Here is a 24,513-nt window from a genome sequence, read left to right as displayed (position 1 = left end):
ACTGTATCCCTTGGACGTTCAAATCAACGATGAAACACAGAAATTTCATCGATATTGAATACAAAAGGCAAAATCTCGACTTATTTATAAGAGGAGTAACTGTTCTAACAGTTCCTGCTTTGAGCCTTTCCTGGGACAGCAGTATTAGATTCCGACGCACCATTGCAGGTTTACTGTATCCCTTGGACCTTCAAATCAACGATGAAACACAGAAATTGCATTGATATTGAATACAAAAGGCAAAATGTCGACTTATTTACAAGAGATGTAACTCTTCTAATAGTTCGTGCTTTGAGCCTTTCCTGGGACAGCAGTATTAGATTCCGATGCACCACTGCAGGTTTACTGTATCCCTTAGACCTTCAAAACAACTATGAAACACTGAAATTGCATCGATATTGAATACAAATGGCAAAATGTCGACTTATTTACAAGAGGAGTAACCCTTCTAATAGTTCGTGCTTTGAGCCTTTCCTGGGACAGCAGTATTAGATTCCGATGCACCATTGCAGGTTTACTGTATCCCTTGGACCATCAAATCAACGATGAAACACAGAAATTGCATCGATATTGAATACAAAGGGCAAAATGTCGACTTATTTACAAGAGGAGTAACTCTTCTAATAGTTCCTGTTTTATCGTTTCCTGGGACAGCAGTATTAGATTACGATGCACCATTGCAGGTTTACTGTATCCCTTGGACCTTCAAATCAACGTTGAAACGTAGACATTGCATCGATATTGAGTACAAAACGCAAAACGTCGACTTATTTACAAGAAGAGTAACTCTTCTAATAGTTCGTGCTTTGAGCCTTTCCTGGGATAGCAGTATTAGATTCCGATGCACCATTGCAGGTTTACTGTATCCCTTGGACCTTCAAATCAACGATGAAACACAGAAATTGCATCGATATTGAATACAAAAGGCAAAATGTCGACTAATTTACAAGAGGAGTAACTCTTCTAATTGTTCGTGCTTTGAGCCTTTCCTGGGACAACAGTATTAGATTCCGATGCACCATTGCATTTTTACTTTATCCCTTGGACCTTCAAATCAACGATGAAACACAGAAATTGCATTGATATTGAATACAAAAGGCAAAATTTCGACTTATTTACAAGAGGAGTAACTCTTCTAATAGTTCGTGCTTTGAGCCATTCTGGGACAGCAGTATTAGATTCCGATGCACCACTGCATGTTTACTGTATCCCTTGGACCTTCAAATCAACGATGAAACACAGAAATTGCATCGATATTGAATACAAAAGGCAAAATCTCGACTTATTTACAAGAGATGTAACTCTTCTAATAGTTCGTGCTTTGAGCCTTTCCTGGGACAGCAGTATTAGATTCCGATGCACCACTGCAGGTTTACTGTATCCCTTGGACCTTCAAAACAACTATGAAACACTGAAATTGCATCGATATTAAATACAAATGGCAAAATGTCGTCTTATTTACAAGAGGAATAACTCTTCTAATAGTTTGTGATTTAGCCTTTCCTGGGACAGCAGTATTAGATTGCGATGCACCATTGCAGGCTAACTGTATACCTTGGACCTACAAATCAACGATGAAACACAGAAATTGCATCGATATTGAATACAAAGGGCAAAATGTCGACTTATTTACAAGAGGAGTAACTCTTCTAATAGTTCGTGCTTTAGCGTTTCCTGGGACAGCAGTATTAGATTACGATGCACCATTGCAGGTTTACTGTATCCCTTGGACTTTCAAATCAACGTTGAATCGTAGAAATTGCATCGATATTGAGTACAAAACGCAAAATGTCAACTTATTTACAAGAGTAGTGACTCTTCTAATAGTTCGTGCTTTGAGCCTTTCCTGGGACAGCACTATTAGATTCCGATGCACCATTGCAGGTTTACTGTATCCCTTGGACCTTCAAATCAACGATGAAACACAGAAATTGCATCGATATTGAATACAAAAGGAAAAATGTCGACTTATTTACAAGAGGAGTAACTCTTCTAATAGTTCGTGCTTTGAGCCTTTCCTGGGACAACAGTATTAGATTCCGATGCACCATTGCATTTTTACTTTATCCCTTGGACCTTCAAATCAACGATGAAACACAGATATTGCATTGATATTGAATACAAAAGGCAAAATGTCGACTTATTTACAAGAGTAGTAACTCTTCCAATAGTTCGTGCTTTGAGCGTTTGCTGGGACAGCAGTATTAGATTCCGATGCACCACTGCAGGTTTACTGTATCCCTTGGACCTTCAAATCAACGATGAAACACAGAAATTGCATCGATATTGAATACAAAAGGCAAAATCTCGTCTTATTTATAAGACGAGTAAATCTTCTAACATTTCCTGCTTTGAGCCTTTCCTGGGACAACAGTATTAGATTCCGATGCACCATTGCAGGTTTACTGTATCCCTTGGACCTTCAAATCAACGATGAAACACAGAAATTGCATCGATATTGAATACAAAAGGCAACATGTCGACTTATTTACAAGAGATGTAACTCTTCTAATAGTTCGTGCTTTGAGCCTTTCCTGGGACAGCAGTATTAGATTCCGATGCACCACTGCAGGTTTACTGTATCCCTTGGACCTTCAAAACAACTATGAAACACTGAAATTGCATCGATATTGAATACAAATGGAAAAATGTCGACTTATTTACAAGGGGAGTAACTCTTCTAATAGTTTGTGATTTAGCCTTTCCTGGGACAGCAGTATTAGATTGCGATGCACCATTGCAGGTTTACTGTATCCCTTGGACCTTCAAATCGACGATGAAACACAGAAATTGCATCGATATTGAATACAAAGGGCAAAATGTCGACTTATTTACAAGAGGAGTAACTCTTCCAATAGTTCGTGCTTTAGCGTTTCCTGGGACAGCAGTATTAGATTACGATGCACCATTGCAGGTTTACTGTATCCCTTGGACCTTCAAATCAACGTTGAAACGTAGAAATTGCATCGATATTGAGTACAAAACGCAAAATGTCGACTTACTTACAAGAGGAGTAACTCTTCTAATAGTTCGTGCTTTGAGCCTTTCCTGGGACAGCAGTATTAGATTCCGATGCACCATTGCAGGTTTACTGTATCCCTTGGACCTTCAAATCAACGATGAAACACAGAAATTGCATCGATATTGAATACAAAAGGCAAAATGTCGACTTATTTACAGGAGGAGTAACTCTTCTAATAGATCGTGCTTTGAGCCTTTCCTGGGACAACAGTATTAGATTCCGATGCACCATTGCATTTTTACTTTATCCCTTGGACCTTCAAATCAACGATGAAACACAGATATTGCGTCGTATTGAATACAAAAGGCAAAATGTCGATTTATTTACAAGAGGAGTAACTCTTCTAATAGTTCGTGCTTTTAAGCCTTTCCTAGGACAGCAGTATTAGATTCCGATGCACCATTGCCGGTTTACTGCATCCCTTGGACCTTCAAATCAACGATGAAACACAGAAATTGCATCGATATTGAATACAAAAGGCAAATTGTCGACTTATATACAAGAGGAGTAACTCTTCTAGTACTTCGTGCTTTGAGTTTTTCCTGGGACAGCAGTATTAGATTCCGATGCACCATTGCAGGTTTACTGTATCCCTTGGACCATCAAATCAACGATGAAACAGAGAAATTGCATCCATATTGAATACAAAAGGCAAAATGTCGACTTATTTACAAGAGTAGTAACTCTTCTAATGGTTCGTGATTTGGGCCTTTCCTGGGACAGCAGTATTAGATTCCGATGCACCATTGCAGGTTTACTGTATCCCTTGGACCTTCAAATCAACGATGAAACACAGAAATTGCATCGATATTGAATACAAAAGGCAAAATGTCGATTTATTTACAAGAGGAGTAACTCTTCTAATAGTTCGTGCTTTTAAGCCTTTCCTGGGACAGCAGTATCAGATTACGATGCACCATTGCAGGTTTACTGTATCCCTTGGACCTTCAAATCAACGATGAAACACAGAAATTGCATCGATATTGAATACAAAAGGCAAAATGTCGACTTGTTTACAAGAGGAGTAACTCTTCTAATAGTTCTTGCTTTGAGCCATTCCTGGGACAGCAGTATTAAATTCCGATGCACCATTGCAGGTTTACTGTATCCCTTTGACTTTCAAATCAACGTTGAAATGTAGAAATTGCATCGATATTGAGTACAAAACGCAAAATGTCGACTTATTTACAAGAGGTGTAACTCTTCTAATAGTTCGTGCTTTGAGCCTTTCCTGGGACAGCAGTATTAGATTACGATGCACCATTGCAGGTTTACTGTAACCCTTGGACCTTCAAATCAACGATGAAACACAGAAATTGCATCGATATTGAATACAAAAGGCAAAATGTCGACTTATTTACAAGAGGAGTAACTCTTCTAATAGTTCGTGCTTTGAGCCTTTCCTGGGACAACAGTATTAGATTCCGATGCACCATTGCATTTTTACTTTATCCCTTGGACCTTCAAATCAACGATGTAACACAGAAATTGCATTGATATTGAATACAAAAGGCAAAATGTCAACTTATTTACAAGAGGAGTAACTCTTCTAATAGTTCGTGCTTTGAGCCTTTCTGGGACAGCAGTATTAGATTCCGATGCACCACTGCAGGTTTACTGTATCCTTTGGACCTTCAAATCAACGATGAATCACAGAAATTGCATCGATATTGAATACAAAAGGAAAAATCTCGTCTTATTTATAAGAGGAGTAACTCTTCTAACAGTTCCTGCTTTGAGCCTTTCCTGGGACAGCAGTATTAGATTCCGATGCACCATTGCAGGTTTACTGTAACCCTTGGACCTTCAAAACAACTATGAAACACTGAAATTGCATCGATATTGAATACAAATGGCAAAATGTTGACTTATTTACAAGGGGAGTAACTCTTCTAATAGTTTGTGATTTAGCCTTTCCTGGGACAGCAGTATTAGATTCCGATGCACCATTGCAGGTTTACTGTATCCCTTGGACCATCAAATCAACGATGAAACACAGAAATTGCATCCATATTGAATACAAAAGGCAAAATGTCGACTTATTTACAAGAGTAGTAACTCTTCTAATGGTTCGTGATTTGGGCCTTTCCTGGGACAGCAGTATTAGATTCCGATGCACCATTGCAGGATTACTGTATCCCTTGGACCTTCAAATCAACGATGAAACACAGAAATTGCATCGATATTGAATACAAAAGGCAAAATGTCGACTTGTTTACAAGAGGAGTAACTCTTCTAATAGTTCTTGCTTTGAGCCTTTCCTGGGACAGCAGTATTAGATTCCGATGCACCATTGCAGGTTTACTGTATCCCTTGGACCTTCAAATCAACGATGAAACACAAAAATTGTATCGATATTGAATACAGAAGGCAAAATATCGACTTATATACAAGAGGAGTAGCTCTTCTAGTACTTCGTGCTTTGAGCTTTTCCTGGGACAGCAGTATTAGATTGCGATGCACCATTACAGGTTTACTGTATCCCTTGGACCTTCAAATCAACGATGAAACACAGAAATTGCATCGATATTGAATACAAAAGGCAAAATGTCGACTTATTTACAAGAGGAGTAACTCTTCTAATAGTTCATGCTTTGACCCTCTCCGGGACAGCAGTAATAGATTCCGATGCACCATTGAAGGTTTACTGTATCCCTTGGCCCTTCAAATCAACGATGAAACACAGAAATTGCATCGACTGTGAATACAAAATGCAAAATCTCGACTTATTTATAAGAGGAGTAACTCTTCTAACAGTTCCTGCTTCGAGCCTTTCCTGGGACAGCAGTATTAGATTCCGATGCAACATTGCACGTTTACTGTATCCCTTGGACTTTCAAATCAACGTTGAAAAGTAGAAATTGCATCGATATTGAGTACAAAACGCTAAATGTCGACTTATTTACAAGAGGAGTAACTCTTCTAATAGTTCGTGCTTTGAGCCTTTCCTGGGACAGCAGTATTAGATTACGATGCACCATTGCAGGTTTACTGTATCCCTTGGACCTTCAAATCAACGATGAAACACAGAAATTGCATCGATATTGAATACAAAAGGCAAAATGTCGACTTATTTACAAGAGGAGTAACTCTTCTAATAGTTCGTGCTTTGAGCCTTTCCTGGGACAACAATATTAGATTCCGATGCACCATTGCATTTTTACTTTATCCCTTGGACCTTCAAATCAACGATGAAACACAGAAATTGCATTGATATTGAATACAAAATGCAAAATGTCGACTTATTTACAAGAGTAGTAACTCTTCTAATAGTTCGTGCTTTGAGCCTTTCCTTGGACAGCAGTATTAGATTCCGATGCACCATTGCAGGTTTACTATATCCCTTGGACCTTCTAATCAACGATGAAACACAGAAATTGCATCGATTTTGAATACAAAAGGCAAAATGTCGACTTATTTAAAAGAGGAGTAACTCATCTAATAGTTTGTGCTTTGAGCCTTTCCTGGGACAGCAGTATTAGATTCCGATGCACCATTGCAGGTTTACTGTATCCCTTGGACCTTCAAATCAACGATGGAACACAGAAATTGCGTCGATATTGAATACAAAAGGCAAAATGTCGATTTATTTACAAGAGGAGTAACTCTTCTAATAGTTCGTGCTTTGAGCTTTTCCTGGGACAGCAGTATTAGATTCCGATGCACCATTGCAGGTTTACTGTATCCCTTGGACCTTCAAATCAACGATGAAACACAGAAATTGCATCGATATTGAATACAAAAGGCAAAATGTCGACTTGTTTACAAGAGGAGTAACTCTTCTAATAGTTCTTGCTTTGAGCCTTTCCTGGGACAGCAGTATTAGATTCCGATGCACCATTGCAGGTTTACTGTATCCCTTGGACCTTCAAATCAACGATGAAACACAGAAATTGCATCGATATTGAATACAAAAGGCAAAATGTCGACTTATTTACAAGAGGAGTAACTCTTCTAATAGTTCGTGCTTTGAGCCTTTCCTGGGACAACAGTATTAGATTCCGATGCACCATTGCATTTTTACTTTATCCCTTGGACCTTCAAATCAACGATGAAACACAGAAATTGCATTGATATTGAATACAAAAGGCAAAATGTCGACTTATTTACAAGAGGAGTAACTCATCTAATAGTTCGTGCTTTGAGCCTTTCTGGGACAGCAGTATTAGATTCCGATGCACCACTGCAGGTTTACTGTATCCCTTGGACCTTCAAATCAACAATGAATCACAGAAATTGCATCGATATTGAATACAAAAGGCAAAATCTCGTCTTATTTATAAGAGGAGTAACTCTTCTAACAGTTCCTGCTTTGAGCCTTTCCTGGGACAGCAGTATTAGATTCCGATGCACCATTGCAGGTTTACTGTATCCCTTGGACCTTCAAATCAACGATGAAACACAGAAATTGCATCGATATTGAATACAAAAGGCAAAATGTCAACTTATTTACAAGAGATGTAACTCTTCTAATAGTTCGTGCTTTTAGCCTTTCCTGGGACAGCAGTATTACATTCCGATGCACCACTGCAGGTTTACTGTATCCCTTGGACCTTCAAAACAACTATGAAACACTGAAATTGCATCGATATTGAATACAAATGGCAAAATGTCGACTTATTTACAAGGGGAGTAACTCTTCTAATAGTTTGTGATTTAGCCTTTCCTGGGACAGCAGTATTAGTTTGCGATGCACCATTGCAGGTTTACTGTATCCCTTGGACCTTCAAATCAACGATGAAACACAGAAATTGCATCGATATTGAATACAAATTGCAAAATGTCGACTTATATACAAGAGGAGTAACTCTTCTAATAGTTCGTGCTTTAGCGTTTCCTGGGACAGCAGTATTAGATTACGATGCACCATTGCAGGTTTACTGTATCCCTTGGACCTTCAAATCAACGTTGAAACGTAGAAATTGCATCGATATTGAGTACAAAACGCAAAATGTCGACTTATTTACAAGAGGAGTAACTCTTCTAATAGTTCGTGCTTTGAGCCTTTCCTGGGACAGCAGTATTAGATTACGATGCACCATAGCTGGTTTACTGTATCGCTTGGACCTTCAAATCAACGATGAAACACAGAAATTGCATCGATATTGAATACAAAAGGCAAAATGTCGACTTATTTACAAGAGGAGTAACTCTTCTAATAGTTCGTGCTTTGAGCCTTTCCTGGGACAACAATATTAGATTCCGATGCACCATTGCATTTATACTTTATCCCTTGGACCTTCAAATCAACGATGAAACACAGAAATTGCATTGATATTGAATACAAAAGGCAAAATGTCGACTTATTTACAAGAGTAATAACTCTTCTAATAGTTCGTGCTTTGAGCCTTTCCTTGGACAGCAGTATTAGATTCCGATGTACCATTGCAGGTTTACTGTATCCCTTGGACCTTCTAATCAACGATGAAACACAGAAATTGCATCGATTTTGAATACAAAAGGCAAAATGTCGACTTATTTAAAAGAGGAGTAACTCATCTAATAGTTTGTGCTTTGAGCCTTTCCTGGGACAGCAGTATTAGATTCCGATGCACCATTGCAGGTTTACTGTATCCCTTGGACCTTCAAATCAACGATGGAACACAGAAATTGCGTCGATATTGAATACAAAAGGCAAAATGTCGATTTATTTACAAGAGGAGTAACTCTTCTAATAGTTCGTGCTTTGAGCTTTTCCTGGGACAGCAGTATTAGATTCCGATGCACCATTGCAGGTTTACTGTATCCCTTGGACCTTCAAATCAACGATGAAACACAGAAATTGCATCGACATTGAATACAAAAGGCAAAATGTCGACTTATATACAAGAGGAGTAACTCTTCTAGTACTTCGTGCTTTGAGTTTTTCCTGGGACAGCAGTATTAGATTCCGATGCACCATTGCAGGTTTACTGTATCCCTTGGACCTTCAAGTCAACGATGAAACACAGAAATTGCATCGATATTGAATACAAAAGGCAAAATGTCGACTTGTTTACAAGAGGAGTAACTCTTCTAATAGTTCTTGCTTTGAGCCTTTCCTGGGACAGCAGTATTAGATTCCGATGCACCATTGCAGGTTTACTGTATCCCTTGGACCTTCAAATCAACGATGAAACACAGAAATTGCATCGATATTGAATACAAAAGGCAAAATGTCGACTTATTTACAAGAGGAGTAACTCTTCTAATAGTTCGTGCTTTGTGCCTTTCCTGGGACAACAGTATTAGATTCCGATGCACCATTGCATTTTTACTTTATCCCTTGGACCTTCAAATCAACGATGAAACACAGAAATTGCATTGATATTGAATACAAAAGGCAAAATGTCGACTTATTTACAAGAGGAGTAACTCTTCTAATAGTTCGTGCTTTGAGCCTTTCTGGGACAGCAGTATTAGATTCCGATGCACCACTGCAGGTTTACTGTATCCCTTGGACCTTCAAATCAACGATGAATCACAGAAATTGCATCGATATTGAATACAAAAGGCAAAATCTCGTCTTATTTATAAGAGGAGTAACTCTTCTAACAGTTCCTGCTTTGAGCCTTTCCTGGGACAGCAGTATTAGATTCCGATGCACCATTGCAGGTTTACTGTATCCCTTGGACCTTCAAATCAACGATGAAACACAGAAATTGCATCGATATTGAATACAAAAGGCAAAATGTCAACTAATTTACAAGAGATGTAACTCTTCTAATAGTTCGTGCTTTTAGCCTTTCCTGGGACAGCAGTATTACATTCCGATGCACCACTGCAGGTTTACTGTATCCCTTGGACCTTCAAAACAACTATGTAACACTGAAATTTCATCGATATTGAATACAAATGGCAAAATGTCGACTTATTTACAAGGGGAGTAACTCTTCTAATAGTTTGTGATTTAGCCTTTCCTGGGACAGCAGTATTAGTTTGCGATGCACCATTGCAGTTTTACTGTATCCCTTGGACCTTCAAATCAACGATGAAACACAGAGATTGCATCGATATTGAATACAAAGGGCAAAATGTCGTCTTATTTACAAGAGGAGTAACTCTTCTAATAGTTCGTGCTTTAGCGTTTCCTGGGACAGCAGTATTAGATTACGATGCACCATTGCATGTTTACTGTATCCCTTGGACCTTCAAATCAACGTTGAAACGTAGAAATTGCATCGATATTGAGTACAAAACGCAAAATGTCGACTTATTTACGAGAGGAGTAACTCTTCTAATAGTTCGTGCTTTGAGCCTTTCCTGGGACAGCAGTATTAGATTCCGATGCACCATTGCAGGTTTACTGTATCCCTTGGACATTCAAATCAACTATGAAACACAGAAATTGCATCGATATTGAATTCAAAAGGAAATATTTGTCGACTTATTTACAAGAGATGTAACTCTTCTAATAGTTCGTGCTTTGAGCCTTTCCTGGGACAGCAGTACTAGACTCCGATGCACCATTGCAGGTTAACTGTATCCCTTGGACCTTCAAATCAACGATGAAACATAGAAATTGCATCGATGTTGAATACAAAATGCAAAATGTTGACTTATTTATAAGAGGAGTAACTCTCCTAATAGTTTGTGCTTTGAGTCTTTCCTGGGACGGCAGTATTAGATTCCGATGCACCATTGCACGTTTACTGTATCCCTTGGACCTTCAAAACAACTATGAAACACTGAAATTGCATCGATATTGAATACAAAAGGAAAAATGTCAACTTATTTACAAGAGGAGTAACTCTTCTAATAGTTCGTGATTTAGCCTTTCCTGGGACAGCAGTATTAGATTCCGATGCACCATTGCAGGTTTACTGTATCCCTTGGACCTTCAAATCAACGATGAAACACAAAAATTGCATCGATATTGAATACAAAAGCAAAATGACGACTTATATACAAGAGGAGTAACTCTTCTAGTACTTCGTGCTTTGAGCTTCTCCTGGGACAGCAGTATTAGATTGCGATGCACCATTGCAGGTTTACTGTATCCCTTGGACCTTCAAATCAACGATGAAACACAGAAATTGCATCGATATTGAATACAAAAGGAAAAATGTCAACTTATTTACAAGAGGAGTAACTCTTCTAATAGTTCGTCATTTGAGCCTTTCCTGGGACAGCAGTATTAGATTCCGATGCACCATTGCAGGTTTACTGTATCCCTTGGACCTTCAAATCAACGATGAAACACAGGAATTGCATCGATATTGAATACAAAAGGCAAAATGTCGACTTATATACAAGAGGAGTAACTCTTCTAGTACTTCGTGCTTTGAGCTTCTCCTGGGACAGCAGTATTAGATTGCGATGCACCATTGCAGGTTTACTGTATCCCTTGGATCTTCAAATCAACGATGAAACACAGAAATTGCATCGATATTGAATACAAAAGGCAAAATGTCGACTTGTTTACAAGAGGAGTAACTCTTCTAATAGTTCTTGCTTTGAGCCTTTCCTGGGACAGCAGTATTAGATTCCGATGAACCATTGCAGGTTTACTGTATCCCTTGGACCTTCAAATCAACGATGAAACACAGAAATTGCATTGATATTGAATACAAAAGGCAAAATGTCGACTTATTTACAAGAGGAGTAACTCTTCTAATAGTTCGTGCTTTGAGCCTTTCTGGGACAGCAGTATTAGATTCCGATGCACCACTGCAGGTTTACTGTATCCCTTGGACCTTCAAATCAACGATGAATCACAAACATTGCATCGATATTGAATACAAAAGGCAAAATCTCGTCTTATTTATAAGAGGAGTAACTCTTCTAACAGTTCCTGCTTTGAGCCTTTCCTGGGACAGCAGTATTAGATTCCGATGCACCATTGCAGGTTTACTGTATCCCTTGGACCTTCAAATCAACGATGAAACACAGAAATTGCATCGATATTGAATACAAAAGGCAAAATGTCGACTTATTTACAAGAGATGTAACTCTTCTAATAGTTCGTGCTTTGAGCCTTTCCTGGGACAGCAGTATTAGATTCCGATGCACCACTGCAGGTTTACTGTATCCCTTGGACCTTCAAAACAACTATGAAACACTGAAATTGCATCGATATTGAATACAAAGGGCAAAATGTCGACTAATTTACAAGAGGAGTAACTCTTCTAATAGTTCGTGCTTTAGCGTTTCCTGGGACAGCAGTATTAGATTACGATGCACCATTGCAGGTTTACTGTATCCCTTGGACCTTCAAATCAACGTTGAAACGTAGAAATTGCATCGATATTAAGTACAAAACGCAAAATGTCGACTTATTTACAAGAGGAGTAACTCTTCTAATAGTTCGTGCTTTGAGCCTTTCCTGGGACAGCAGAATTAGATTCCGATGCACCATTGCAGGTTTACTGTATCCCTTGGACCTTCAAATCAACGATGAAACACAGAAATTGCATCGATATTGAATACAAAATGCAAAATGTCGACTTATTTACAAGAGGAGTAACTCTTCTAATAGTTCATGCTTTGAGCCTTTCCTGGGACAACAGTATTAGATTCCGATGCACCATTTTATTTTTACTTTATCCCTTGGACCTTCAAATCAACGATGAAACACAGAAATTGCATTGATATTGAATACAAAAGGCAAAATGTCGACTTATTTACAAGAGTAGTAACTCTTCTAATAGTTCGTGCTTTGAGCCTTACCTGGGACAGCAGTATTAGATTCCGATGCACCATTGCAGGTTTACTGTATCCCTTGGACCTTATAATCAACGATGAAACACAGAAATTGCATCGATATTGAATACAAAAGGCAAAATGTCGACTTATTTAAAAGAGGAGTAACTCTTCTAATAGTTTGTGCTTTGAGCCTTTCCTGGGACAGCAGTATTAGATTCCGATGCACCATTGCAGGTTTACTGTAACCCTTGGACCTTCAAATCAACGATGAAACACAGAAATTGCGTCGATATTGAATACAAAAGGTAAAATGTCGATTTATTTACAAGAGGAGTAACTCTTCTAATAGTTCGTGCTTTTAAGCCTTTCCTAGGACAGCAGTATTAGATTCCGATGCACCATTGCCGGTTTACTGTATCCCTTGGACCTTCAAATCAACGATGAAACACAGAAATTGCATCGATATTGAATACAAAAGGCAAAATGTCGACTTATTTACAAGAGGAGTAACTCTTCTAATAGTTCGAGCTTTGAGCCTCTCTGGGACAGCAGTATTAGATTCCGATGCACCATTGAAGGTTTACTGTATCCCTTGGACCTTCAAATCAACGATGAAACACAGAAATTGCATCGATATTGAATACAAAAGCAAAATCTCTACTTATTTATAAGAGGAGTAACTCTTCTAACAGTTCCTGCATTGAGCCTTTCCTGGGACAGCAGTATTAGATTCCGATGCACCATTGCAGGTTTACTGTATCCCTTGGACCTTCAAATCAACTATGAAACACAGAAATTGCATCGATATTGAATTCAAAAGGCAAAATGTCGACTTATTTACAAGAGATGTAACTCTTCTAATAGTTCGTGCTTTGAGCCTTTCCAGGGACAGCAGTACTAGACTCCGATGCACCATTGCAGGTTAACTGTATCCCTTGGACCTTCAAATCAACGATGAAACATAGAAATTGCATCGATGTTGAATACAAAATGCAAAATGTTGACTTATTTATAAGAGGAGTAACTCTTCTAACAGTTCCTGCATTGAGTCTTTCCTGGGACGGCAGTATTAGATTCCGATGCACCATTGCACGTTTACTGTATCCCTTGGACCTTCAAAACAACTATGAAACACTGAAATTGCATCGATATTGAATACAAAAGGAAAAATGTCAACTTATTTACAAGAGGAGTAACTCTTCTAATAGTTCGTGATTTAGCCTTTCCTGGGACAGCAGTATTAGATTCCGATGCACCATTGCAGGTTTACTGTATCCCTTGGACCTTCAAATCAACGATGAAACACAAAAATTGCATCGATATTGAATACAAAAGCAAAATGTCGACTTATATACAAGAGGAGTAACTCTTCTCGTACTTCGTGCTTTGAGCTTCTCCTGGGACAGCAGTATTAGATTGCGATGCACCATTGCAGGTTTACTGTATCCCTTGGACCATCAAATCAACGATGAAACACAGAAATTGCATCCATATTGAATACAAAAGGCAAAATGTCGACTTATTTACAAGAGTAGTAACTCTTCTAATGGTTCGTGATTTGGGCCTTTCCTGGGACAGCAGTATTAGATTCCGATGCACCACTGCAGGTTTACTGTATCCTTTGGACCTTCAAATCAACGATGAATCACAGAAATTGCATCGATATTGAATACAAAAGGAAAAATCTCGTCTTATTTATAAGAGGAGTAACTCTTCTAACAGTTCCTGCTTTGAGCCTTTCCTGGGACAGCAGTATTAGATTCCGATGCACCATTGCAGGTTTACTGTAACCCTTGGACCTTCAAAACAACTATGAAACACTGAAATTGCATCGATATTGAATACAAATGGCAAAATGTTGACTTATTTACAAGGGGAGTAACTCTTCTAATAGTTTGTGATTTAGCCTTTCCTGGGACAGCAGTATTAGATTCCGATGCACCATTGCAGGTTTACTGTATCCCTTGGACCATCAAATCAACGATGAAACACAGAAATTGCATCCATATTGAATACAAAAGGCAAAATGTCGACTTATTTACAAGAGTAGTAACTCTTCTAATGGTTCGTGATTTGGGCCTTTCCTGGGACAGCAGTATTAGATTCCGATGCACCATTGCAGGATTACTGTATCCCTTGGACCTTCAAATCAACGATGAAACACAGAAATTGCATCGATATTGAATACAAAAGGCAAAATGTCGACTTGTTTACAAGAGGAGTAACTCTTCTAATAGTTCGTGCTTTGAGCCTTTCTGGGACAGCAGTATTAGATTCCGATGCACCACTGCAGGTTTACTGTATCCTTTGGACCTTCAAATCAACGATGAATCACAGAAATAGCATCGATATTGAATACAAAAGGAAAAATCTCGTCTTATTTATAAGAGGAGTAACTCTTCTAACAGTTCCTGCTTTGAGCCTTTCCTGGGACAGCAGTATTAGATTCCGATGCACCATTGCAGGTTTACTGTAACCCTTGGACCTTCAAAACAACTATGAAACACTGAAATTGCATCGATATTGAATACAAATGGCAAAATGTTGACTTATTTACAAGGGGAGTAACTCTTCTAATAGTTTGTGATTTAGCCTTTCCTGGGACAGCAGTATTAGATTCCGATGCACCATTGCAGGTTTACTGTATCCCTTGGACCATCAAATCAACGATGAAACACAGAAATTGCATCCATATTGAATACAAAAGGCAAAATGTCGACTTATTTACAAGAGTAGTAACTCTTCTAATGGTTCGTGATTTGGGCCTTTCCTGGGACAGCAGTATTAGATTCCGATGCACCATTGCAGGATTACTGTATCCCTTGGACCTTCAAATCAACGATGAAACACAGAAATTGCATCGATATTGAATACAAAAGGCAAAATGTCGACTTGTTTACAAGAGGAGTAACTCTTCTAATAGTTCTTGCTTTGAGCCTTTCCTGGGACAGCAGTATTAGATTCCGATGCACCATTGCAGGTTTACTGTATCCCTTGGACCTTCAAATCAACGATGAAACACAAAAATTGTATCGATATTGAATACAGAAGGCAAAATATCGACTTATATACAAGAGGAGTAGCTCTTCTAGTACTTCGTGCTTTGAGCTTTTCCTGGGACAGCAGTATTAGATTGCGATGCACCATTACAGGTTTACTGTATCCCTTGGACCTTCAAATCAACGATGAAACACAGAAATTGCATCGATATTGAATACAAAAGGCAAAATGTCGACTTATTTACAAGAGGAGTAACTCTTCTAATAGTTCATGCTTTGACCCTCTCCGGGACAGCAGTAATAGATTCCGATGCACCATTGAAGGTTTACTGTATCCCTTGGCCCTTCAAATCAACGATGAAACACAGAAATTGCATCGACTGTGAATACAAAATGCAAAATCTCGACTTATTTATAAGAGGAGTAACTCTTCTAACAGTTCCTGCTTCGAGCCTTTCCTGGGACAGCAGTATTAGATTCCGATGCAACATTGCACGTTTACTGTATCCCTTGGACTTTCAAATCAACGTTGAAAAGTAGAAATTGCATCGATATTGAGTACAAAACGCTAAATGTCGACTTATTTACAAGAGGAGTAACTCTTCTAATAGTTCGTGCTTTGAGCCTTTCCTGGGACAGCAGTATTAGATTACGATGCACCATTGCAGGTTTACTGTATCCCTTGGACCTTCAAATCAACGATGAAACACAGAAATTGCATCGATATTGAATACAAAAGGCAAAATGTCGACTTATTTACAAGAGGAGTAACTCTTCTAATAGTTCGTGCTTTGAGCCTTTCCTGGGACAACAATATTAGATTCCGATGCACCATTGCATTTTTACTTTATCCCTTGGACCTTCAAATCAACGATGAAACACAGAAATTGCATTGATATTGAATACAAAATGCAAAATGTCGACTTATTTACAAGAGTAGTAACTCTTCTAATAGTTCGTGCTTTGAGCCTTTCCTTGGACAGCAGTATTAGATTCCGATGCACCATTGCAGGTTTACTATATCCCTTGGACCTTCTAATCAACGATGAAACACAGAAATTGCATCGATTTTGAATACAAAAGGCAAAATGTCGACTTATTTAAAAGAGGAGTAACTCATCTAATAGTTTGTGCTTTGAGCCTTTCCTGGGACAGCAGTATTAGATTCCGATGCACCATTGCAGGTTTACTGTATCCCTTGGACCTTCAAATCAACGATGGAACACAGAAATTGCGTCGATATTGAATACAAAAGGCAAAATGTCGATTTATTTACAAGAGGAGTAACTCTTCTAATAGTTCGTGCTTTGAGCTTTTCCTGGGACAGCAGTATTAGATTCCGATGCACCATTGCAGGTTTACTGTATCCCTTGGACCTTCAAATCAACGATGAAACACAGAAATTGCATCGATATTGAATACAAAAGGCAAAATGTCGACTTGTTTACAAGAGGAGTAACTCTTCTAATAGGTCTTGCTTTGAGCCTTTCCTGGGACAGCAGTATTAGATTCCGATGCACCATTGCAGGTTTACTGTATCCCTTGGACCTTCAAATCAACGATGAAACACAGAAATTGCATCGATATTGAATACAAAAGGCAAAATGTCGACTTATTTACAAGAGGAGTAACTCTTCTAATAGTTCGTGCTTTGAGCCTTTCCTGGGACAACAGTATTAGATTCCGATGCACCATTGCATTTTTACTTTATCCCTTGGACCTTCAAATCAACGATGAAACACAGAAATTGCATTGATATTGAATACAAAAGGCAAAATGTCGACTTATTTACAAGAGGAGTAACTCATCTAATAGTTCGTGCTTTGAGCCTTTCTGGGACAGCAGTATTAGATTCCGATGCACCACTGCAGGTTTACTGTATCCCTTGGACCTTCAAATCAACAATGAATCACAGAAATTGCATCGATATTGAATACAAAAGGCAAAATCTCGTCTTATTTATAAGAGGAGTAACTCTTCTAACAGTTCCTGCTTTGAGCCTTTCCTGGGACAGCAGTATTAGATTCCGATGCACCATTGCAGGTTTACTGTATCCCTTGGACCTTCAAATCAACGATGAAACACAGAAATTGCATCGATATTGAATACAAAAGGCAAAATGTCAACTTATTTACAAGAGATGTAACTCTTCTAATAGTTCGTGCTTTTAGCCTTTCCTGGGACAGCAGTATTACATTCCGATGCACCACTGCAGGTTTACTGTATCCCTTGGACCTTCAAAACAACTATGAAACACTGAAATTGCATCGATATTGAATACAAATGGCAAAATGTCGACTTATTTACAAGGGGAGTAACTCTTCTAATAGTTTGTGATTTAGCCTTTCCTGGGACAGCAGTATTAGTTTGCGATGCACCATTGCAGGTTTACTGTATCCCTTGGACCTTCAAATCAACGATGAAACACAGAAATTGCATCGATATTGAATACAAATTGCAAAATGTCGACTTATATACAAGAGGAGTAACTCTTCTAATAGTTCGTGCTTTAGCGTTTCCTGGGACAGCAGTATTAGATTACGATGCACCATTGCAGGTTTACTGTATCCCTTGGACCTTCAAATCAACGTTGAAACGTAGAAATTGCATCGATATTGAGTACAAAACGCAAAATGTCGACTTATTTACAAGAGGAGTAACTCTTCTAATAGTTCGTGCTTTGAGCCTTTCCTGGGACAGCAGTATTAGATTACGATGCACCATAGCTGGTTTACTGTATCGCTTGGACCTTCAAATCAACGATGAAACACAGAAATTGCATCGATATTGAATACAAAAGGCAAAATGTCGACTTATTTACAAGAGGAGTAACTCTTCTAATAGTTCGTGCTTTGAGCCTTTCCTGGGACAACAATATTAGATTCCGATGCACCATTGCATTTATACTTTATCCCTTGGACCTTCAAATCAACGATGAAACACAGAAATTGCATTGATATTGAATACAAAAGGCAAAATGTCGACTTATTTACAAGAGTAATAACTCTTCTAATAGTTCGTGCTTTGAGCCTTTCCTTGGACAGCAGTATTAGATTCCGATGTACCATTGCAGGTTTACTGTATCCCTTGGACCTTCTAATCAACGATGAAACACAGAAATTGCATCGATTTTGAATACAAAAGGCAAAATGTCGACTTATTTAAAAGAGGAGTAACTCATCTAATAGTTTGTGCTTTGAGCCTTTCCTGGGACAGCAGTATTAGATTCCGATGCACCATTGCAGGTTTACTGTATCCCTTGGACCTTCAAATCAACGATGGAACACAGAAATTGCGTCGATATTGAATACAAAAGGCAAAATGTCGATTTATTTACAAGAGGAGTAACTCTTCTAATAGTTCGTGCTTTGAGCTTTTCCTGGGACAGCAGTATTAGATTCCGATGCACCATTGCAGGTTTACTGTATCCCTTGGACCTTCAAATCAACGATGAAACACAGAAATTGCATCGACATTGAATACAAAAGGCAAAATGTCGACTTATATACAAGAGGAGTAACTCTTCTAGTACTTCGTGCTTTGAGTTTTTCCTGGGACAGCAGTATTAGATTCCGATGCACCATTGCAGGTTTACTGTATCCCTTGGACCTTCAAGTCAACGATGAAACACAGAAATTGCATCGATATTGAATACAAAAGGCAAAATGTCGACTTGTTTACAAGAGGAGTAACTCTTCTAATAGTTCTTGCTTTGAGCCTTTCCTGGGACAGCAGTATTAGATTCCGATGCACCATTGCAGGTTTACTGTATCCCTTGGACCTTCAAATCAACGATGAAACACAGAAATTGCATCGATATTGAATACAAAAGGCAAAATGTCGACTTATTTACAAGAGGAGTAACTCTTCTAATAGTTCGTGCTTTGTGCCTTTCCTGGGACAACAGTATTAGATTCCGATGCACCATTGCATTTTTACTTTATCCCTTGGACCTTCAAATCAACGATGAAACACAGAAATTGCATTGATATTGAATACAAAAGGCAAAATGTCGACTTATTTACAAGAGGAGTAACTCTTCTAATAGTTCGTGCTTTGAGCCTTTCTGGGACAGCAGTATTAGATTCCGATGCACCACTGCAGGTTTACTGTATCCCTTGGACCTTCAAATCAACGATGAATCACAGAAATTGCATCGATATTGAATACAAAAGGCAAAATCTCGTCTTATTTATAAGAGGAGTAACTCTTCTAACAGTTCCTGCTTTGAGCCTTTCCTGGGACAGCAGTATTAGATTCCGATGCACCATTGCAGGTTTACTGTATCCCTTGGACCTTCAAATCAACGATGAAACACAGAAATTGCATCGATATTGAATACAAAAGGCAAAATGTCAACTAATTTACAAGAGATGTAACTCTTCTAATAGTTCGTGCTTTTAGCCTTTCCTGGGACAGCAGTATTACATTCCGATGCACCACTGCAGGTTTACTGTATCCCTTGGACCTTCAAAACAACTATGTAACACTGAAATTGCATCGATATTGAATGCAAATGGCAAAATGTCGACTTATTTACAAGGGGAGTAACTCTTCTAATAGTTTGTGATTTAGCCTTTCCTGGGACAGCAGTATTAGTTTGCGATGCACCATTGCAGTTTTACTGTATCCCTTGGACCTTCAAATCAACGATGAAACACAGAGATTGCATCGATATTGAATACAAAGGGCAAAATGTCGTCTTATTTACAAGAGGAGTAACTCTTCTAATAGTTCGTGCTTTAGCGTTTCCTGGGACAGCAGTATTAGATTACGATGCACCATTGCATGTTTACTGTATCCCTTGGACCTTCAAATCAACGTTGAAACGTAGAAATTGCATCGATATTGAGTACAAAACGCAAAATGTCGACTTATTTACGAGAGGAGTAACTCTTCTAATAGTTCGTGCTTTGAGCCTTTCCTGGGACAGCAGTATTAGATTCCGATGCACCATTGCAGGTTTACTGTATCCCTTGGACATTCAAATCAACTATGAAACACAGAAATTGCATCGATATTGAATTCAAAAGGAAATATTTGTCGACTTATTTACAAGAGATGTAACTCTTCTAATAGTTCGTGCTTTGAGCCTTTCCTGGGACAGCAGTACTAGACTCCGATGCACCATTGCAGGTTAACTGTATCCCTTGGACCTTCAAATCAACGATGAAACATAGAAATTGCATCGATGTTGAATACAAAATGCAAAATGTTGACTTATTTATAAGAGGAGTAACTCTCCTAATAGTTTGTGCTTTGAGTCTTTCCTGGGACGGCAGTATTAGATTCCGATGCACCATTGCACGTTTACTGTATCCCTTGGACCTTCAAAACAACTATGAAACACTGAAATTGCATCGATATTGAATACAAAAGGAAAAATGTCAACTTATTTACAAGAGGAGTAACTCTTCTAATAGTTCGTGATTTAGCCTTTCCTGGGACAGCAGTATTAGATTCCGATGCACCATTGCAGGTTTACTGTATCCCTTGGACCTTCAAATCAACGATGAAACACAAAAATTGCATCGATATTGAATACAAAAGCAAAATGACGACTTATATACAAGAGGAGTAACTCTTCTAGTACTTCGTGCTTTGAGCTTCTCCTGGGACAGCAGTATTAGATTGCGATGCACCATTGCAGGTTTACTGTATCCCTTGGACCTTCAAATCAACGATGAAACACAGAAATTGCATCGATATTGAATACAAAAGGAAAAATGTCAACTTATTTACAAGAGGAGTAACTCTTCTAATAGTTCGTCATTTGAGCCTTTCCTGGGACAGCAGTATTAGATTCCGATGCACCATTGCAGGTTTACTGTATCCCTTGGACCTTCAAATCAACGATGAAACACAGGAATTGCATCGATATTGAATACAAAAGGCAAAATGTCGACTTATATACAAGAGGAGTAACTCTTCTAGTACTTCGTGCTTTGAGCTTCTCCTGGGACAGCAGTATTAGATTGCGATGCACCATTGCAGGTTTACTGTATCCCTTGGATCTTCAAATCAACGATGAAACACAGAAATTGCATCGATATTGAATACAAAAGGCAAAATGTCGACTTGTTTACAAGAGGAGTAACTCTTCTAATAGTTCTTGCTTTGAGCCTTTCCTGGGACAGCAGTATTAGATTCCGATGAACCATTGCAGGTTTACTGTATCCCTTGGACCTTCAAATCAACGATGAAACACAGAAATTGCATTGATATTGAATACAAAAGGCAAAATGTCGACTTATTTACAAGAGGAGTAACTCTTCTAATAGTTCGTGCTTTGAGCCTTTCTGGGACAGCAGTATTAGATTCCGATGCACCACTGCAGGTTTACTGTATCCCTTGGACCTTCAAATCAACGATGAAACACAGAAATTGCATCGATATTGAATACAAAATGCAAAATGTCGACTTATTTACAAGAGGAGTAACTCTTCTAATAGTTCATGCTTTGAGCCTTTCCTGGGACACCAGTATTAGATTCCGATGCACCATTTTATTTTTACTTTATCCCTTGGACCTTCAAATCAACGATGAAACACAGAAATTGCATTGATATTGAATACAAAAGGCAAAATGTCGACTTATTTACAAGAGTAGTAACTCTTCTAATAGTTCGTGCTTTGAGCCTTACCTGGGACAGCAGTATTAGATTCCGATGCACCATTGCAGGTTTACTGTATCCCTTGGACCTTATAATCAACGATGAAACACAGAAATTGCATCGATATTGAATACAAAAGGCAAAATGTCGACTTATTTAAAAGAGGAGTAACTCTTCTAATAGTTTGTGCTTTGAGCCTTTCCTGGGACAGCAGTATTAGATTCCGATGCACCATTGCAGGTTTACTGTAACCCTTGGACCTTCAAATCAACGATGAAACACAGAAATTGCGTCGATATTGAATACAAAAGGTAAAATGTCGATTTATTTACAAGAGGAGTAACTCTTCTAATAGTTCGTGCTTTTAAGCCTTTCCTAGGACAGCAGTATTAGATTCCGATGCACCATTGCCGGTTTACTGTATCCCTTGGACCTTCAAATCAACGATGAAACACAGAAATTGCATCGATATTGAATACAAAAGGCAAAATGTCGACTTATTTACAAGAGGAGTAACTCTTCTAATAGTTCGAGCTTTGAGCCTCTCTGGGACAGCAGTATTAGATTCCGATGCACCATTGAAGGTTTACTGTATCCCTTGGACCTTCAAATCAACGATGAAACACAGAAATTGCATCGATATTGAATACAAAAGCAAAATCTCTACTTATTTATAAGAGGAGTAACTCTTCTAACAGTTCCTGCATTGAGCCTTTCCTGGGACAGCAGTATTAGATTCCGATGCACCATTGCAGGTTTACTGTATCCCTTGGACCTTCAAATCAACTATGAAACACAGAAATTGCATCGATATTGAATTCAAAAGGCAAAATGTCGACTTATTTACAAGAGATGTAACTCTTCTAATAGTTCGTGCTTTGAGCCTTTCCAGGGACAGCAGTACTAGACTCCGATGCACCATTGCAGGTTAACTGTATCCCTTGGACCTTCAAATCAACGATGAAACATAGAAATTGCATCGATGTTGAATACAAAATGCAAAATGTTGACTTATTTATAAGAGGAGTAACTCTTCTAACAGTTCCTGCATTGAGTCTTTCCTGGGACGGCAGTATTAGATTCCGATGCACCATTGCACGTTTACTGTATCCCTTGGACCTTCAAAACAACTATGAAACACTGAAATTGCATCGATATTGAATACAAAAGGAAAAATGTCAACTTATTTACAAGAGGAGTAACTCTTCTAATAGTTCGTGATTTAGCCTTTCCTGGGACAGCAGTATTAGATTCCGATGCACCATTGCAGGTTTACTGTATCCCTTGGACCTTCAAATCAACGATGAAACACAAAAATTGCATCGATATTGAATACAAAAGCAAAATGTCGACTTATATACAAGAGGAGTAACTCTTCTCGTACTTCGTGCTTTGAGCTTCTCCTGGGACAGCAGTATTAGATTGCGATGCACCATTGCAGGTTTACTGTATCCCTTGGACCATCAAATCAACGATGAAACACAGAAATTGCATCCATATTGAATACAAAAGGCAAAATGTCGACTTATTTACAAGAGTAGTAACTCTTCTAATGGTTCGTGATTTGGGCCTTTCCTGGGACAGCAGTATTAGATTCCGATGCACCACTGCAGGTTTACTGTATCCTTTGGACCTTCAAATCAACGATGAATCACAGAAATTGCATCGATATTGAATACAAAAGGAAAAATCTCGTCTTATTTATAAGAGGAGTAACTCTTCTAACAGTTCCTGCTTTGAGCCTTTCCTGGGACAGCAGTATTAGATTCCGATGCACCATTGCAGGTTTACTGTAACCCTTGGACCTTCAAAACAACTATGAAACACTGAAATTGCATCGATATTGAATACAAATGGCAAAATGTTGACTTATTTACAAGGGGAGTAACTCTTCTAATAGTTTGTGATTTAGCCTTTCCTGGGACAGCAGTATTAGATTCCGATGCACCATTGCAGGTTTACTGTATCCCTTGGACCATCAAATCAACGATGAAACACAGAAATTGCATCCATATTGAATACAAAAGGCAAAATGTCGACTTATTTACAAGAGTAGTAACTCTTCTAATGGTTCGTGATTTGGGCCTTTCCTGGGACAGCAGTATTAGATTCCGATGCACCGTTGCAGGATTACTGTATCCCTTGGACCTTCAAACCAACGATGAAACACAGAAATTGCATCGATATTGAATACAAAAGGCAAAATGTCGACTTGTTTACAAGAGGAGTAACTCTTCTAATAGTTCGTGCTTTGA

This window comes from Schistocerca cancellata, chromosome 4 (genome assembly GCF_023864275.1).
Source record: "Schistocerca cancellata isolate TAMUIC-IGC-003103 chromosome 4, iqSchCanc2.1, whole genome shotgun sequence".
In the NCBI taxonomy this organism is placed as follows: domain Eukaryota; kingdom Metazoa; phylum Arthropoda; class Insecta; order Orthoptera; family Acrididae; genus Schistocerca; species Schistocerca cancellata.
Note: the sequence above shows the minus strand (reverse complement) of the source record.